The following is a 5,640-nucleotide window of genomic DNA, read 5'->3' on the forward strand; positions in this document are numbered from 1 at the left end:
CCTAAGCCGCCCTTTCGGGTTTTCAACTTAGCAGGGGAATGATCTTAAATTTTGCCTAGACCGCCCTTTCAGGTTTTCAGTCTAGCAGATCTTCAAACTCCGTTATTTTTCTTATTCATCATCATTTCATTTTTTTATTGTATCTCAGGACCTAGCTCATTAGTTCTGAACACCAGAAGGACTTTTATAGGTAGGATAGGGCTTTTCAAAGAATGGCTTAAGGCTCAACAAAGATTTCGACCGAACCTGTGAACAGGTCGCCTACATATCCCAAGGTAGGAATCAGGTCGTGTGTAGTTCAGGGCGAATGCCCCTAGTTTGAAGATAAATTGTTTGATTTTTTTTTCCTTTTTTCTTTTCTTTCTGGAACAATTAACTTCTCTTCTTTTGGAACTTGTCCCTCTCTTTTTTTTTTTTGAAAGGATTGAATTTCTTTTCCTTTTTGAATCGACCGAACTCGGTTCAACCGAGTTGCCTACGTACCCCAGTATAGGGATCAGGTCTCGCGTAGTTCGGGGGAATGCCCCAAGTTTGATGGGTTTTCAAGAAAATTTGATTTAGGCTCGAAGGGTTTGCAAATCGGTATTCTTTTGACATTGGGTTTTGATTTTGGGATTTAATCGGCCAAAGGAGGCCTTTCGATGTTCAGATTGGGAATCGATCTAGGTTACTAGAGTCTGTCTGGTACTGATTATTTATTTCTTTTTTTTCTCTTTTTTTTTTTTTTTTTCACGGAGTTTGACGGCATTTCCAGGTAAGATAATGGATTTTCTTCTTTCAAGATTCTAATGCGTGCTTTCGGCTTTCATAGAGCGAAACTTGTTCCTTGACATCCTCCATCTATGGATTTGTACTCTTGATATCTGATGATCACTTTTCAATGCTTGCTCTTGAACTTCTTATCTCGAATTTGATGGCTTCATGTTATGAATTTGAGAACCAAGGTCATTGATTGGTAATATGAAAGTTGTTTCCACTCCATGCCCCTTGCATAGCATATGATATTCACTTCATTCTTTCTTGAACCTTCTATCTGGGTCTTTCTCTTGGCATTAATGGTAACACTTACCGGACCATCTTTTTATCCTCAAAATGGGTTTACCAATTCTTCACACTCTTCAGAGGGTAATGTATTTTCAATCGGCATTTACTGGATCAAGGTTTCAGTGCCAGTGTTTACCACTTTAATTTCATCTTTGAAAGGCTGAGATTGGCGCTCCTCCTCTTGTTCAAGTAATCGTTGTGACTCAAGTGGAGTTTCGTCAATTTTGTCCTCATTTGATGAGGGAGTCTTATTTTAAGATCAGAAGCACACTTAAGAAACAGACACCAATGAACTTTTGGAACTGAAATTTTTATTTAAAGAAAAGCTATTACATCAGACGACCTATCCTGAACATGCTCAGGATTCACAACTCTAAATAAGAAAGGGAAACAGAAGATAACTTGCCTGGACTAGGCATTGACCTTTAACTGTAAGACCGGACTCAACAATTATACTGACCATGATGACTGACTCAACATAAAATAGTAAGTGACTAAAACTTTAACTGCTGCAACTGTTTGGCGTTGAAGGCTCGGCGAAGGCTGGTTCGTTCTGAACATCATCATGGCTGATACTTTCAATTTTGGACAATGATGACTGATTCGCATAGGGAAATGCCCCTAGCTCAAGGATTCTGAGAGTGAACTCTGAAGGACTTAGCAAAATAATCTTGAAAAAGGTAGCCCCTAGAGGAGGAACAGACCAGGGGTACAAGCAAGATTGGATTATCTGGACCAGGCATGATCAGATCATGAGAACGCATAATCGAAAGATTGTGAGATTCTGCATCTGCCAGTTAGGGGATGGCATGAAGATACGATCGAATCGTATGACAGAAGAACGAAAGACGCACGATCAAAAGATTAGATGAGATAGCATAAGATTGCTTTCAACGGATAGATCATGAATGACTAATCCTATGAGATCTTTGGAAATGATGGGATTTATATCCTAACTCAAAGGGAATTTTTTTTTTTCACATTTTATCAGTGTTACCTGAAGGCATCAACCTTAATCCTAATCTATCGGAGTGGAGAGAGAATCTCGACTCATGACTTTGTTCGTGTATATAAGGACCGATCGTGACCATTGGAAGATGGACCACGGCCTAATCTAGACACCAATGGGTAGGATATCCTAAACTAGGCTCACACACGTGATGCACATGTGTTCGTATACTACATGCATGTGTGGGTTAATCTAGGGGTAAGGCCAAGAGTTCCCTTAGCGCGAATCCCTGCTCGATATACTGTACCAGTGTCCGGCGTATCAGTACGTGAACAAGAGATCCGTTTACGTACCATAAAGGTACCAGGCTAAGGGTGGAATGCTTCTCTAGCACAGAGGCACCAGGTGATGAAATCCCAGTCAACCATGCTAGATAACACTCCGGGTTCCTAAAATAGGACGTGTGTGCACGTGAGATGCAAGGGTTTAGATGCAAGTGATGTAAGTGTGTGCAATAAGTTCGCGCGATCTATGATGCCTTCAGGTTTTGTTAGATTAAGTTTGAGTAAAATGTGATGAGAAAATAAAACAAGACAAACTAATCTGACAAGTATACAAGAGATAGAGTTCTTATGAGCCAGTTAAATTAAATTCAAATGAATTATCTTTTGGAATTTTAATGAAGTTAGGTGATCCCCAGCAGAGTCGCCAGACTGTGGTACCCGAATCCCGCGAGAGGGGTGGGGCGCGAGCCGCCGCGCTCTCTCTCTTGGTCTCTCGTATCCACGCGATTGGCGTGTGTTTTTTAATTGTTGATTGTAATTCGTCTTTTATGTGAACTTGGGATCACTAAGGCAATCCGAATTCCACACGAAAGAGACTGACAGAGTCGCCACCTAGATGTGGGATCTAGGACCCATAATTAACCAGAAATCTAGACTCGCTACCTGGTTACGAGAATGGAAGGTATGGGGAGTTATCCACCACATGCACCATTCCTGCCCGATAATCGGTCTTCGATTCCAAAAGCTAACTCTTTTAAATTTATTTTAAATGGCTCATTCAACTCTATGTTAAAGTGCGAACTAAGTGACATGCATCCTAACATCTAATTTCAATGTGAATCCTAAATGTGTATCTTGATTTATTAATTTGTCTGGATTCAATCTAAGTGAAAGTTCTCCTAAAATTCTAATTTCATGGAAAGTCCTAAATGATTTGATTAAGCATTTACAAGAAAATTAATATCCAAAACACCACAATTTGTTATGGTGCCGACTCGCGGGTGGTATGCCGTCAGACATCCAAGCTGCCTACGTACCCAAGCCTCACTGGGATCAGAGTCGACGTAGTTCGGTGCACCTAAGCTAAGCTACTTATGCCTAACTCAACTAGGACACCGACCTAGACGGGATTGACTGTTTCAACAGTTTTAGGAGAAGTTATTTAATTCAAGTTGAGGATTTTATTATCTTAGGATTTCATCTAAGATGCTATATGATTCTCATCTAAATGCAAATGGTCCCTTAGACTAATGCAGGTTTGCCTACATCCTAGTTTACTAGGCTTGTCCTAGGGAAAGATTGGGTGACTAGTGTAACTAGACCTATGGCACGGTTGCTATACATAGCAAGCGTCCGTGATGAGGCTGGACTCCTAACTCTAGGACTCCCTAAAACTTAGGACACAACACGACACGACACCATTGTTCCTAAATTGGGCTCTAAGGGTTCTTACGACGGAAACCATAATCCAATGGTTCCGAGAGACACGAGATGAATCGAGATGATGAATAGTGTGAGGGAATGGGAAAGATAGAGAAAGGTGCGACTGAACTTGGGAGTGCCAAATTGCCTACGTACCCCGTGATGGGGATCAAGCCACACGTAGTTCCACTGGGGAGGTTACTTGGATTTTGGAAGACAGAATTGGTATTTGTATCTGGAATCGGGTTTGCATTTGAGCATTGGACTTGAGATTCAGAAACATTGATCTAGCAATGGGATTTTGGAATTGGGAATTTGCATCAAAGAATTGAGCATATAGGAATCATCAAGGGTTTGAATTTTCGGAATTCGAAGTGGGCGGGCTTATGAGATTCGGCCAAATGGATTCAGACATGCGACTCGGATTGTGTTGGGATATTACTTGGTTGGATTGGGTTAATGGTTAGGGTCAAGTGAGTCGGGTCTAAGTTAGGAGCAAACCCGAGACTAGCCATGGTCTAACTAGGAGGAAGCAGGGTACAAACCAGGGTGCGGACCAGGGTGCACCAGGGTGCGAACCAGCAGGGAACCAGGGTGCGAACCAGCAGGGGAACCAGGGTGCAACCAGCAGGGAACCTGGGTGCAACCAGCAGCGAACCTGAGTGCGAACCAGCAGGGAACCAGGGTGCGAACCAGCAGGGGAACCAGGGTGCAACCAGGAGGGAACCTGGGTGCAACCAGCAGCGAACCTGGGTGCAACCAGGGTCTAACCAGAGTGCGAACCAGCAGGGAACCAGGGTGCGAACCAATATCGAACCAGGGTGCGAACCAGTAGGGAACCAGGGTGCAACCAGCAGGGAACCAGGGTGCAACCAGCAGGGGAACCAGGGTGCGAATCAGTAGGGAACCAGGGTGCAACCAGCATCGAACCTGGGTGCAACCAGCAGCGAACCTGGGTGCAACCAGGGTCTAACCAGAGGCTAACCAGGGGGAAAACGGACCCTACATGCTTCCTAACATGGTTTTTCTTTTAAAGTAAAAGATATGCATGAAAACAGACCCTACATAGAATTGAAATAAATGCCTACCTCTTTGGAAACCCACTTTGTGTTTGATTTTTTCTTTGATGTTAATTCCTTGAAGATGATTCCTTGCTTGATAATGACTGCTTTTAATATATATCACCCAACGTATAAAATCACCCGATCCGGCAAGGATGGCCGAACCCTTGAAGAGATGAGGGAGAGGGATGAATTTTCTAAGAGAGGGGTTCTCTCCTCTTTTCTTCTCTTCTTTTTCCTTTGATGGTGGGATGAGAGGGTATTTATAGGAGAATGGGATAGGAGGTTAGGTGAGGTTAGGTGAGGTTAGGTAAGGTTAGGTGAGGTTAGGTAAGGTTAGGTGAGGTTAGGTGAGGTTAGGTGAGGTTTGGTGAGGTTTGGATGGTTATGATGAGAGGAGAGGTTAGGTGAGGTTAGGTGAGGTTTGGATGGTTAGGATGAGAGGAGAGGTTAGGTGGTTTTGGATGGTTAGACCCAGGTCATGATCTGCCACTGATCTAACGATTTACGGAAATCGGGTTTCGGAATAGAATCAGGGTCCGGGCTATGAAGTGACCCTAGCTTATTTTGTCCCGATTGATGATCCGTAAAGTCAGATCAAGATATTAATGACCTAAAACATATAAATCAATGATAGAGGGGGTTCTCACATGGATTTAACACACTAATTTATTTGTTGATTAAAACAAAACAAAATGGGGTGTCTACAATGTCTTATAAAGTTTCAAAAATAAGAAACTTCACAATTTTTCAATCTCCATCCTTCATCAACTAATTCTAAGATTCAATATCATCTCATCCCCACCTCAAAACTTTGCAAAAAGCTCCTTGACACCCATCTATGGGTTTTCCTTTGTCTAAAAGATGGATGTTTTATAAA

General features: G+C 42.5%; 1 long non-coding RNA gene across 1 annotated transcript; it reads right to left on the minus strand.

Annotated features, from left to right (window-relative positions):
* Nucleotides 1-1,338: 1,338 nt before the first annotated feature.
* On the minus strand, nucleotides 1,339-5,429 carry LOC143885327 (uncharacterized). Its single transcript, XR_013253204.1, has 2 exons — nucleotides 4,788-5,429; nucleotides 1,339-1,834 (listed from the first exon to the last, which is right to left on the minus strand). It is a non-coding gene; the product is annotated as an uncharacterized LOC143885327 (long non-coding RNA).
* Nucleotides 5,430-5,640: the final 211 nt, after the last annotated feature.

Source organism: Tasmannia lanceolata, unplaced genomic scaffold (assembly GCF_043159265.1).
Source record: "Tasmannia lanceolata isolate RefF3 unplaced genomic scaffold, GAP_Taslan_0.1 ptg000008l, whole genome shotgun sequence".
Classification (NCBI taxonomy): domain Eukaryota; kingdom Viridiplantae; phylum Streptophyta; class Magnoliopsida; order Canellales; family Winteraceae; genus Tasmannia; species Tasmannia lanceolata.